Source organism: Budorcas taxicolor, chromosome 16 (genome assembly GCF_023091745.1).
Source record: "Budorcas taxicolor isolate Tak-1 chromosome 16, Takin1.1, whole genome shotgun sequence".
NCBI lineage: Eukaryota > Metazoa > Chordata > Mammalia > Artiodactyla > Bovidae > Budorcas > Budorcas taxicolor.
Genome location: NC_068925.1, coordinates 7,403,908 through 7,417,868, shown reverse-complemented (window position 1 = coordinate 7,417,868; position 13,961 = coordinate 7,403,908). Strand labels below are relative to the sequence as shown.

The window sequence follows — 13,961 nt, the reverse complement described above, 5'->3', positions numbered from 1 at the left end:
TTTTTATAGACGGTATACATAAAAAAAGAAACATTAAAATGTTGAAAGTGAAAATAGCACCCCATTCACAAATTTGTCTAATTTTCATATAGGATTTCATATTATTCAGTAGAAACTAGTATTACCAATAGCCCCAAATTCTTGTGTTTGGTGATAAAGACTCAAGGCTCTCTCAAGTCCTTTTGATTTGAGACCTAAGGTGTGTCCTCTGGATTGGATTGTAACTTTTAACTTTACATTTTATTCTGAAAATGGTAATTTTTTAAGCAAAGTTAAACATATAAATAACTAAACACCTAAAGTTAATCTTAATCTGATTGATAACTGTTTTAACACACACGTATGCCTTTGTAACTACTGCTGCTGCTGCTGCTAAGTCGCTTCAGTCGTGCCCAACTCTGTGCGACCCAAGGGAGGGCAGCCCACCAGGCTCCCCTGTCCCTGGGATTCTCAAGGCAAGAACACTGGAGTGGGTTGCCATTTCCTTCTCCAATGCGTGAAAGTGAAAAGTGAAAGTGAAGTCGCTCAGGTAACTGCAAATGAAGCAGATTTTTGAACCCTAAACAGTGCAACTGGAGTATTTGTGTGAATGTACCATTGGGAAAATCTAACATGTTGTTTTTAATCAATGTTCTTCTCACCTTGTGGTTTTACACTGCTCATGGACAGGGTAAGTTGAAACAGATATGAACACTCAGCCTTCCTCCTAAATATAACTATCTACTTTCCTTTGTGTATTTTTGATTGAATAAACTGGTTAAAATAGTCTGCACTGTGAGGTAACCATAAGAATACCTTAATGGAAAAATGATCAGACATTCACCTAAAAGGGGAAAACAAAATGAATACTTTTCTATGTCATCTGAGTTCCATAGTGCAAAAATGTACTCTATGTAGATTATGGGGTCATGTGAATATGCTCATGAAAATGTGAATAGAAAATGTGTCACAGAAAAGTAGATCATAATTCCAGAATGTTTAGGAGAGTCTTACTTGTAATATGAGGAAACTTTGTAGAAAAATGGTTATTTTTACAATTTTACAGGTTCAAATATATTTTTCCAGGTTCAAATCTCATTTTAAATATGTTCAGTTGACCTTATTGTGATTATAGTTTAATAAGTCTATTAAAGGTCATTAACATCACTGTTAATTTTAAAAAAACTAGCTTAGGTACCGGATATATTTTCTTTTTACAAAATGTGGAATACAGTCTTAATTTCAAGTGTAGTGCCAATACATTTAGAATTCTTTTCAGAGAGAAAAGTAAACGTTGACAACCTTAAAAAAACTTGTCACTTTTATTTTTAAACTTATAAGTTCTTTTCGTTAGTTATCTATTACATGTCAGGCTCAATCTCTCAATTCATCCCTCTACTCTTGGGCCCCCTTCTATCTATACATCCATTCTCTATGCCTGTATCTCTATGTTTGCTTTGCAAATAAGTTCGTCTGTAGCATTTTTCTAGCTTCCATATATAAGCAATATTATACAATATTTATTTTTCTCTTTCTGACTTTCTTCACTCTGTATGAAAGTCTCGAGGTCTATCCACATCTGTGCAAATTGCACAATTTCATCGCATTTTATGGCTGAGTAATATTTCATTGTGTATATGTACCACTTTTTCTGCATCTATTCTTCTGTTGATGGACATTTAGGTTGATTCCATGTCCTGGCTGTTGTGAATAAAATAGATAACTAATGAGAACTTACTGTGTATCATAGGCAGCTCCACTCAATGCTCTCTGGTGACATAAATTGAAAGGAAATCCAAAAAAAAGGGAGATAAATATATATTTTCATATAACTGATTCATTTTGATGTACAAAAGAAGCTAACCCAACATTTTAAGGCAACTCCAATAAAAATTAAAGAAAACAAAAATTAAATTATATAATTGTATTAATATAAGTAATTAAATCATATCAAAAGCAAAGATTTTATTCCAAACTATAAAACTTATATGTTCTTCATTATGATGTTTTTGTCTTTCATTTTCTTTAATAATCTATCTGTCTTCAAGTTTTTGTAAATGAAAACTCTAATGAATTTTATGATACCTCATGAAATTCAAGGTGTGAATAGAATATGCATCACTCTGCATTATTCATCTCATAATTTGTTGCATGTTATTTTAGTCCATTAGGCAATTTTCTCCATGAACAACATTTACAACACAATAAAGCTCCTTGTCCAGTCCTTAGTGTTACAGTTAAGAGCAGCTCAGGCCCCAGATCACTTATAAGAAAGGCTGCATCACCATTATTCTTGCTGAGGAGCATGCAGACATGAATTGTTTCTCCTGATTCTCAGGTATATGAGTGATGATTTATTAATCAACTAGAATAAGACTACAGACATATTTCCAAACAAGAGGAGAAAGACTACACAATATGAAGGAGAAATGTGAAACTTTGACAAATCTTCACCAGATATTCCAGTGCAACACTTGTCTTGTCATTAACAGCTGAACTCTTTCCAAAAGTGGTCTTAAAGCTAAATGTTCAAATATTTAAGCAAAGTTTTTTTTTCATAATTTATGGGTGCACTTATGAAATTTTTAGCATGTAAAATAATTGTAATATCAGATTCAAGCCATTAAGTAAAACTCATGTCACCTAACACCTATTGTTGTAGATGCCTGCATGCTAAGTCGTATCAGTCATGTCTGATTCTTTGCCTCCCCATCGACTCTAGCCCATCAGGCTTCTCTGTCCATGGGATTTTCTAGGCAAGAATACTGGAGTGGGTTGCCATGTCCACCTCCAGGTGATCATCCAAACCCAAGGATCGAATCTGCCTGTACTATGTCTCCTGCATTGGCAGGCGGGTTTGTTCTTTACCACTAGCACCAACTGGGATGCCCATTGTATTAGATACACAGTCCTAATTAACAATTTTCTAGAGAACATATTGGCTTAAGACAATACACCTCCATATTCTTAGAGCTCCTGTGAGTCAGGAATAAGGAAAAGGTTTCATTGGCTAGTTATGCGTCACTCTATTTGGGGGGCAACTGGGTAATGACATGGGCTGCTGTCACCTGGACGCTCAGCTGGGCTGGAATCTTTGCTTCCAAGTTGGCTCACTCTCCTGACCACTGGAGAATCTCTGCAGCTTGCTTGAGAGACAGGTAGCTTTCCTCAGGGCCATTGACCCCAGACAGGGAGGAGGAAGCCTCCACAGAAAGCATAATTTCTTTTTAAAAATTTTTTTAAATGATGGTGTTTGCAGTATTAAACAGATTTCAATCTACATAAGAATTATACTAAAGATATTTAAACTTGTTTAAGATGGATTTATGAAAATGGTGCTGTGTGCTTAGTCCCTCAATCATGTCCAACTCTTTGCGACCCTTTGGACTATATAGCCCTCCAGACTCCTCTGTCCATGGAATTCTCCAGGCGAGATTACTGGAGTGGGTTGCCACTTCCTTCTGCAAGGGAATATGATTGACCCAGGGATCAAAGCTACAGCTCCTTTGTCTTCTGCATTACAGGTAGATTCTTTACCCACTGAGCCATAGGGGAAGCCCTATGAAAATGGCAGATCAACCCAAATATATTTATATCACAGAAAAGTTATCCCACAAGGGACCTTGTAAAGTTCTTGTAGACAAGATGAGAAAATTGGCCAATTAAATAGTTCATCAGATATTCATAATTTCATTAAATAAGCTGATTATCAGATGCAGGATTTTGTTCTCAGGCCTGCTCCATTGCTGTTTTGTATCATCAACCAGTTTAATGGAGCAAAGAAGATGTGCCTGGAATGATACTGAGCTACTGAAAGTGAACCCGCATTAAGACAGGTTCATAACTCAGAAAGATGCCCATTTGTGAGGTTGGACTCAGTAATGTGATATTTGGCTGTGATAATTATAAGATCCTGGGCCTGGATCATAGGAATAAGCAGCACAAATACAGAAAGAATAGAAACACTTTTACAACTTAGTGAATAATTGATCTCAATTTTGAGATCAATCTGAGCCAACACTATGATGGACAGCCAAGCCTGCTCGTGAGACCAGAACTTGTATTAGTAGAAGTGTAAGAGGAGAATGAAGTTGTTCTGAGTCCTGACAGAGTCAGTGCCACTCTGACCATAGTGGACTATGTATGTGCTTCAGTAAATGATCTGGTTAGAGAGACAAAGACAGATTCACATGTGACCAAATAAAAGGGAGGAGGGAAATAGCTCAGGGCAGTGATAGCAATGATGTTTACTTTTAATTATGCCCTCTTTGTGTACCTTTTGGAAGTGAGTCTCAGTGGATTATTTTACTGTATTCATGTTCTATGAAGCATCAAAATAAGGTGAATACCTGTACTAGATCTGAACTCAGATAATCAGGACTGAAGTCTCTCTTCAATGTAATAACAAAGTTAGTTGAGTTCATTTCACTTGGCTCCTGCAAATACAAACACTCAAGCTTGCCCAACATGGTATTATTGTTAAATACACATATTTTGACATACATGATGAAATTTGTAAAATTCAAGGATTAAGAGAAATTATTCTAATCTACAAAAAGTAGATTAAACAATAATGTTACTTCCCTGTGTGATTAGATCTATGAAAATTATTGTGGTTTAAGTGTTTGTCCAGTAGTCATGTATGGATGTGAGAGTTGGACTGTGAAGAAAGCTGAGCACTGAAGAATTGATGCTTTTGAACTGTGGTGTTGGAGAAGACTCTTGAGAGTCCCTTGGACTGCAAGGAGATCCAACCAGTCCACTCTAAAGGAGATCCGTTTGGAGTGTTCTTTGGAAGGAATGATGCTAAAGCTGAAACTCCAGTACTTTGGCCGCCTCATGCGAAGAGTTGACTCATTGGAGAAGACTCTGATGCTGGGAGGGATTGGGGGCAGGAGGAAAAGGGGACGACAGACGGCTGGATGGCATCACCGACTCGATATATATAGAGAGACTCGATGGATGTGAGTTTGAGTGAACTCTGGGAGTTGGTGATGGACATGGAGGCCTGGTGTGCTGCAATTAATGGGGTTGCAAAGAGTCGGACATGACTGAGCAACTGAACTGAACTGAACTGAACTGATATATATATCACATGTTTCCAATAAACAGAAAATTAAAGAAGTGAATGTTAATTGGAAAAAACCCCAAAACACTGTTTTCTTTCTACATTGACTTGGTCTGAGAAGAAGTGTCAGGATGTTGGTTTCTGATAAGAATGGAAAAGAAAGAAAAAGAAGTCAGATGAGCCACAAGATAAAATCTGTACTTTCATCTCTTGACTAAGATGCTAATTTAGTCAACCATAGTTAGCACTTTTCCATGTAAGGAGAATTCATTTAATAAGTCTGTATAGTTTTCTACCAAGAGAATCCACATACAAATTTTATATGATATGACTCACAAGACATAATTTGACCTTCAATATCAAGGACCTCTTTACATACTTCAATCATCTGAGTTTTCTATAACTTTTCTTTTCCTAGCAACCATAATGTAGTGAGTGTAATTAACTGAACGAGAATGTAATTCATAGAGGTAATGTTAATTTCAAATTTGATTATATAATGAGGTAAAGCATTATTTCTTTTTTTATTCCAAGGGAAACATTGTAATTATCCAGTAATAAAACATGGATGGCTATATCATTCATACAGTGGATACTTTCCAGCACATGTAAATCAACAGTTTCTCTATAACTGTGATCAGTATTTTGTGCCTCCTTCACAATATTCCTCAGATTACCTGACTTGCACAGCAGAAGGATGGTCTCCAGAAGAACCATGCCTCAGAAAGTAAACCTATTTAAATTTATAGGCATAAATCTTTGAAAGAGTGAAGAGACAAAAGTATACAACTGAGTTAAGTGTTGTGTAAGAACAGCAAGGCCAAGGGGTGAGTTCTATGAAAAAAAAAACCGTGCCAACAGATCTTCCCTTTACTAGAGGCTTTTCATGTAAATCCTGTGAGATACAGACTTTATAAGAATATCTGCATCATTTATACATACTTTAATCATAAACTAAAGAAAAATAATATGGAATGTTGATTTTCATTTGTAAAAATTCTGGTAGTAGCTTTCATTTTTATTGTTATGTATTATATTTGAATACTAGTGCATTCACATTTAAATTCTAGAAGGTTAATCTTTAAGGTTCTATTTTAACAAATTTATGTTTTTTTCTATCATATTATTTTATGATCCTTAGGAGAAAGTATTTTCAATAATTTGGAAAATGGATATAACTCAAGTAGTGAAAAAAAGTTGTACAGGGTGAAACAGTAAGGGTTTGCTGCTATCATGGCTACAGTCTTCAAAACAATCAGAAAACAATGACCTGCACAGAGAGTGGCTGGTCTCCTCCTCCCAGATGCATCTGTGTCAGTGAGTAAACTGGGCTGAGATCCCATTTTCTAAGACTCAGCTGTATTATCCACTCAAAAAGTTTATATCAAATTTTTGTTTTCCAAAGACCAATTTAATTTTTTTGTTTACAAGTGTCTATGAGTGTACCTATAGACTTCTTGATAAGTATATAACAAACTACATGTATTGATAGACATTAGTCAAGAAAATAGGAAAAGATCCACAAAGAAGAAAGCTGTAATAACAGAGTGAGGTCAGAAAGATGGCAGGAGTCTCACTGTCTCTCCTGATATAAACGCAGACTTTGACCATCATTCGTGGATAAGAGGATCTTTGTGGGGGTCCACGAGTCTAGCAGAGACATGAGAGCATGCTGCTAGAGCACAAAGATTGAAGACTGGACGCATCACTGAGGGTTAGAGCAGTAGCCTCATTTAGCCCCTGAGGTGGCACTGCTTAGTGCAAAGACAGGTACCTCAGCACAGGATTTTACCTGTGGGGAAAATAAGAGCACGTGAGCAAGTACCACGTCCTTATCTTCCAGCCCTCTTCTTTCTCCCCTTATCTAGGACACTGGGGTCACCTGTATGGCTGGGGGGTGGGGAGAGGCTAGGAGCACAGCATCCAGGGCTAGAATTCTTCAAGGGACATGAGTCCTACTGACCATGTGGAGACCCCACCAGGGAGCCCCAAACCATTGCAGACACTGTGCTTGTGGTCCTGCTCACCCCTGGGCCCCTCATCTCAGCCACATCCCCCTCCCTAGGGCCAGCTCCCTGTGTAGGTCCCCACAGTGACATCTAGACCTTTGCAGATGGCCTGTGGGACATCTAGAAGCCAACCTGTCCCCGTGGGTCTGTGAGAAAGCACACAAATGTGAGCATTTGGCATTGCCCCAGGGAAGCAGCCAGAAAACTGTCAGCACAGAGACTGTCTTTGCTACATTGGTAGAAGCATATGGGCTTCAGAATTCTCTCCTAGGAGGAACTGAGTACATGGGACAGGTGTGTCCTTAAAAAAGGTCTGAAAAAGTCTCAAAATCCCTATCAGTGTGACAGTGTACTTCCCTCCCCAGGTCAGTCTGTAAAGACTGGAGGGAGTGACTGTTTCTTTAAAGGCAAACACAGCAACCTGAGACTTCAAGGGACATAGACATCAAAGGACTAAAATGTCAACAGAGAAACACAATAGTTTTTCAGTTACTGAACCCCAAAAATGGATATGGACGATTTGTCTGATTAGCAATTCAAAGTAATTGCTGAAGAATTTCATTGAGATAGAAGAAAACAGTGGAGAAGGAAATGGCAACCCACTCCAGTATCCTTGCCTGAGAAATCCCATGGACACAGGACCCTGGACGGCTACAGTCTATTGAGTCTCAAAAGAGTCAGACACAATAGTAGCTACTTAGCATGCACTCATGCGTTCCTTTATATTTAGTGTAATTATTGATAGACAAGGATGTATTAATACTATTTTTTGTAACAGGATATTTTAAGTTCCCTAATTCCTTTCCTCATGTGAAGAGTTGACTCATTGGAAAAGACTCATGCTGGGAGGGATTGGGGGCAGGAGGAGAAGGGGACTGCAGAGGATGAGATGGCTGGATGGCACCACTGACTCTATGGACGTGAGTCTGAGTGAACTCCGGGAGTTGGTGATGGACAGGAGGGCTGTCGTGCTGTGATTCATGGGGTCGCAAAGAGTCGGACACGACTGAGTGACTGAACTGAACTGAACTGAACTGAATTCTTTTCCTCAGACTGCTTGCCTTTGTGAATTCATGATTTTAGTTATAGCAGTGTAACTATACTACTATAACTTTATAGTAGTATGCATTTAATAAATTTCTCTTTACCAGTGTGAATCTAGTATGGATTCCTACTTTGTTTACCATGAGATTTACATAAAGCATCTTTAAGAGAGAGCAGTGTGTTTTATGCTGATAATATATGAACACAATTCAGTTCAGTTCAGTCACTCAGTCGTGTCTGACTCTTTGCGACCCCATGAATCACAGCACGCCAGGCCTCCCTGTCCATCACCAACTCCTGGAGTTCACTCAGATTCACCTCCATAGAGTCAGTGATGCCATCCAGGCATCTCATCCTCTGTCATCCCCTTCTCCGCATGCCCCCAATCCCTCACAGCATCAGAGTCTTTTCCAATGAGTCAACTCTTCACATGAGGTGGCCAAAGTACTGGAATTTCAGCTGTAGCATCATTCCTTCCAAAGAAATCTCAGGGCTGATCTCCTTTAGAATGGACTGGTTGGATCTCCTTGCAGTCCAAGGGACTCTCAAGAGTCTTCTCCAACACCACAGTTCAAGAGCATCAATTCTTCAGCGCTCAGCCTTCTTCACGGTCCAACTCTCACATCCATACATGACCACTGGAAAAACCATAGCCTTGACTAGACGGACCTTAGTCGGCAGAGTAATGTCTCTGCTTTTGAATATGCTATCTAGGTTGATCATAACTTTTCTTCCAAGGAGTAAGTGTCTTTTAATTTCATGGCTGCAGTCACCATTACAGTGATTTTGGAGCCCCCCAAAATGAAGTCTGACACTGTTTCCACTGTTTCCCCATCTATTTGCCAGGAAGTGATGGCACCGGATGCCATGATCTTCATTTTCTGAATGTTGAGCTTTAAGCCAACTTTTTCACTCTCTGCTTTCACTACAACCATATATTAAATCTCCTTCCTTTTCCGCTTCTCCATTTTATCTTTTTGATGTCATGATTTGCCTCTTTTTATAGTGTGTACTTTATTAAAAAGATAATTGTAGCTATAGTTACTTTTATATTCTTGCACTTTAACTTAGTTAAGTGTTTAACATTCCATATCAAAGTATTATAGTGTTCTGAGTGTGAATGTGCACTTAAATTTACCAGTGTACTACATATTTTCATGGAATTAATTAGCATTATTTTACTTTAGCTTGAATAATTCCTTTTAGTGTTTCAGTAAGGAAGGTCTGTGTGCCTGCTCAGTTACCTCAGCTGTGTCTGATTCTTTGTGACCCTATGGCCGGCAGCCCACCAGGTTCTCTGTCATTGGGCTTCTCCAGGCAAGAATACTGGAATGGGTTGCCATGCCCTCCTCAAGGAAGGTCTAGCTATGTTCAATTTTCTCAGTATTTTTTGGTCAGGTGAAGTCTTTATATTCTTTTCTTTTCTGAAGGATACTTTCAAATATTCTTTTTTGGCAATTTTCTCTTTCAACACTTGGAATATGTCATCCCACTTTCTCCTGGCCCACTAGGTTTCTGCTGAGAAATATTCCTAGATCCAAATGAAGCCTCCTTAGTAAATTCAGGAAACAACAGTTAGAACTGAACATGGAGCAACAGACTGGTTCCAAGTAGGAAAAGGAGTATGTCAAGGCTGTATGTTGTCACCATGCTTATTTAACTTATATGCAGACTACATCATGAGATGTCCTGTATTTTCTGTAGCACACTGAGTTATTTAAAACAGCTATTTTGAATTCTTCCTTGGATAAATCACATATCTCCAATCTTCAGATGTGAATACTGAAGATTTTTATACTTTGTTTGTGTCATGATAGTTTGGGTTCATGTTCCTTGAAGTTTTGTGGTGCTGTTTTTCTAATTAAAGTACCAGTCTCCTTTGGGTGTGAGGTAACTTCCTTCAACCCAGCTAGAGACTCTGCAGCTATCTCAAATCTTCTATAGTGGCACCTGCTGACACTTCTCATCACTGTTTTGTCAGAATTTCTGTGCTTCATCTCTTGTCTAGATATATTAGTGCACCAGAAATGGTACTGACAGCCTGTCGTTTGTTTCCCCCAAAGTAGCACTACATCTTAATCTTGTGTTCCTGTACTTGGTCACAGATTTAAGCCAAATTTCTGTACAAACTCACTGGTGGTCTGTTAAAGGTTGCTCTTCCTCTGAGTCAGTTGTAACCACAGGGATCTGGCCACAGGGTGGAAGGATGTGTGAATGAAGCAGACAGAGGTCCTCCTGTGAAAACCTGGAATTTCACAGAAGGATTAGCTCCATGCATGAATTTTTAAGATAGGTTTTCCAGGACTGCTGGAGTGCAGCTGAGAGGGAATTGAGATGGTTCATGAGCCACTGTAGGCATCACAGTCAAGAAAGAGCTCTGTCTGCTTTTTACCTCATGCATGGATGAGCGAGCCTCCTCCTGGGCCCCTGGCATATGGAATTTTGGGGTGGGTGGTTGTTTATTTTCAATTTATTTATTTTTAATTGAAGGATAATTACTTTACAGTATTATGTTGGGTTCTACCAAACATCAACAAGAATCAGCCATCGATTTACCCATCTCCCCTCCCACATGAACATCCTTCCCGGCTCCCTGCCCATCCCACCCTTCTAGGTTGTTACTGAGCTCTGGTTTGAGTTCCCTGAGCCATACAGCAAAGTCCCCTTGACTGTCTATTTTGGTCGCTCAGACGGTAAAGCGTCTGCCTACAATATGGGAGACCTGGGTTCGATCCCTGGGTTGGGAAGATCCCCTGGAGAAGGAAATGGCAACCCACTCCAGTATTCATGCCTGGAAAATCCCATGGACCAAGGAGCCTGGTGGGCTACAGTCCATGGGGTTGCAGAGTCGGACACGACTGAGCAACTTCACTACTCACTACTAGTGTAAATTTGCATGCTAACCCTCTCCATACATCCCATCCTCTACTTCCTCCCTGGCAGCTGTGTCCATAAGTCTGTTCTCAGTGTCTGTGTCTGTATTGCTGCTGGGCAAATATGTTTATCAGTACAATATCTCTAGATTCCATGTATATGTGTTACTACATAATATTTGTTTTTCTCTTTCAGACTTACTTCACTCTGTATACTAGGCTCTATGTTCATCTACCTCTTCTTTAGGACTGATTTAAGTGCATTCCTTTGTATGGCTGAGTAATATTCCATTACATATATGTAGCACAGCTTCCTTATCTATTCATCTGTCAATGGACATCTATGTTGCTTCCATGTCCTAGCTGTTGTAAACGGAACTGCAGTGAACATAGGGGTACATGTGTCTTTTTCCATCTTGGTTTCTTCAGGGTATATACCTAGGAGTGGGATTGGTGGGTCATACAGTGGTTTTATTCCTCATTTTGTAAGGACTCTTCATACTGTTCTTTATAGTGGCTGTATCAGTTTACATTCCCACCAACAATGCAAGCAGGTTCCATTTTCTCCACACCCTCTCCAGCATTTATTGTTTGTAGACTTTTTGATCATGGCCATTCTGACTGGTGCGAAGTGATATTTCATTATAGTTTTGATTTGCATTTCTTTAATAGTGAGTGATGTTGAACATCTATTCATATGTTTATTAGCCATCATAGGTCTTTGGACAAATGTCTGTTTAGGTCTTTTTCCCACTTTTTTATTGGGTTGTTTGTTTTTTGGTATTGATTTGTATGAGCTGCTTGCATCTTTTGGAAATTAATCTTTTGTCAGTTGTTTCATTTGCTGTTATTTTTTTCCATTTTGAGCATTGTCTATTCACCTTATTAATAATTTCCTTTGCTGTGGATAAGCTTTTAAGTTTAATTATGTCCCACTTGATCATCTTTTTTTTTTTTTTTCAGACTACTTTAGGAGGTGGGTCATAGAGGATCTTGCTGTGATTTATGACATAAGGTGTTCTGCCTGTGTTTTCCATCCATTTTGAGTTTATCTTTGTGTATGGTGTTAGGAAGTAGTCTAATTTCATTTTTTCCCATGTAGTTGTCAAGTTTTTTCAGCAGCACTTATAGAAGAGACTCTCTTTGCACCATTGTATATTCTTGCTCCTTTTCAAACATAAGCTATCCATAGGTGTGTGGGTTTATTTCTGGGCTTTCTATCTTGTTCCATTGGTCTGTATTTCTGTTTTTTTCTGCCAGTACCATACTGTCTGGATGACTATAGCTTTGTAGTCAGTTCAGTCAGGAAGGTTGATTCTTCTAGCTTTATTTTTCTTTCTCAAGATTGCTTTGGCTATTCAGGTCTTTTGTGTTTCCCTATGAATTGTGAGACTTTTTGTTCTAGTTCTGTGAAAAAAAACCATTGGTAATTTGATACAGATGGCATTGAATCTGTAGATTATATTTGATAACATAGTCATTTTCACAATGTTGATTCTTCCGACGCCAGATAATGGAGTAACACTCCATCTGTTTATGTTGTCATTGATTTCTTTCCTCAGTGTTTTATACTTTTCTGTATACAGCTCTTATTTCTCCTTAAGTAGGTTTATTCCTAGGCATTTTATTCTTTTTGTTGTAATGGTAAATAGGATTGATACCTTAATTTCTCTTTCTGATGTTTCATTGTTAGTACATAGGGATTCAAGTGATTTTTGTGCATTCATTTTGTATCCTGTCACTTTGCTAAATTCACTGATCACCTCTTGTAATTTTCTGATAGTGTCTTTTGGGTTTTCTATGTGTAGTATTGTCTGTGTGCAAACAATGAGAGTTTTCCTTCTTCTTTTCCAATATGGATTCCTTTTATTTCTTTTTCTCCTGTGCTGTAGCTAAGGCTTCCAAACAATGGTGACTAATAGTGGTGACAGTAGGCACCCTTGTTGTTTCCTGATCTGAGAGGGTATGCTTTCAGGTTTTCACCATTGAGGATGATGTCCACTCTGGTTTTCTCATATATGGCCTTTATTATGTTGAGGTAGTTTCCCTCTTTGCTCATTTTTTGAAGAGTATTTATCATAAATGGGTGTTGAAAATTTTCAGAATTTTTCTGTATTTATTTTTATTACCATATGAATTTATCTTGCAATTTGTTAATATGGTATATCACATGGATGGACTTGTGTATACTGAAGAATGGTTGCATCCCTGGAATAAACCCAACTTGATGGTTGCTATCATACTGTGCTGCTGCTGCTGTTAAGTCGCTTCAGTCATGTCTGACTCTATGCCACCCCATAGATGGCAGCCTACCAGGCTCCTCTGTCCCTGGGATTCTCCAGGCAAGAACACTGGAGTGGGTTGCCATTTCCTTCTCCAATGCATGAAAGTGAAAATTGAAAGTGAAGTTGCTCAGCTGTGTCCAACTCTTAGCAATCCCATGGACTGAAGCCCACCAGGCTCCTCCATCCAAGGGATTTTCCAGGCAAGAGTACTGGAGTGGGATGCCATTGCCTTCTCCATATCATGGTGTACTATCTTTTTAATGTATTTTTAATTCTGTTTGCTAGTGTTTTGTTGAGGATTTTTCCATATATTTTCATCAGTGATATTGGCCTGTAATTTTCTTTTTTGTGTTGTCTTTGTCTGGTTTTGGTATAAAGGTGATGATGGCCTTGTAAAGTGAGTTTGGAAGAGCTCCTTCGGCTGCAGTTTTTTGAAAGAGTTTTGTAAGAATATTATTAGCTCTCCTTTAAATGTTTGAGAGAACTGATCTGTGAAACCATCAGGCCCTGAGCTTTAATTTTTTGAGAATTTTTTTATCACATTTTTTATTTCAGTGCATGTAGTTAGCTTGTTCATAATTTCAATTTTTTCCTGGTTCAGTCTTGGAGATTGAGCTTTTCTAAGAATATATCCATTTCTTTTGGGTTGTCCATTTTATTGGCACATAGTTCCTCACAATAGCTTCTTATGATCATTTGTATT

At 38.5% G+C, this 13,961-nt stretch overlaps 1 pseudogene; it reads left to right on the top strand.

Moving 5' to 3' along the window:
- The first annotated feature begins 612 nt into the window (after positions 1–612).
- LOC128061870 (complement factor H-like) overlaps positions 613–13,961 on the top strand; it is a 36,056-nt pseudogene continuing 22,707 nt past the window's right edge.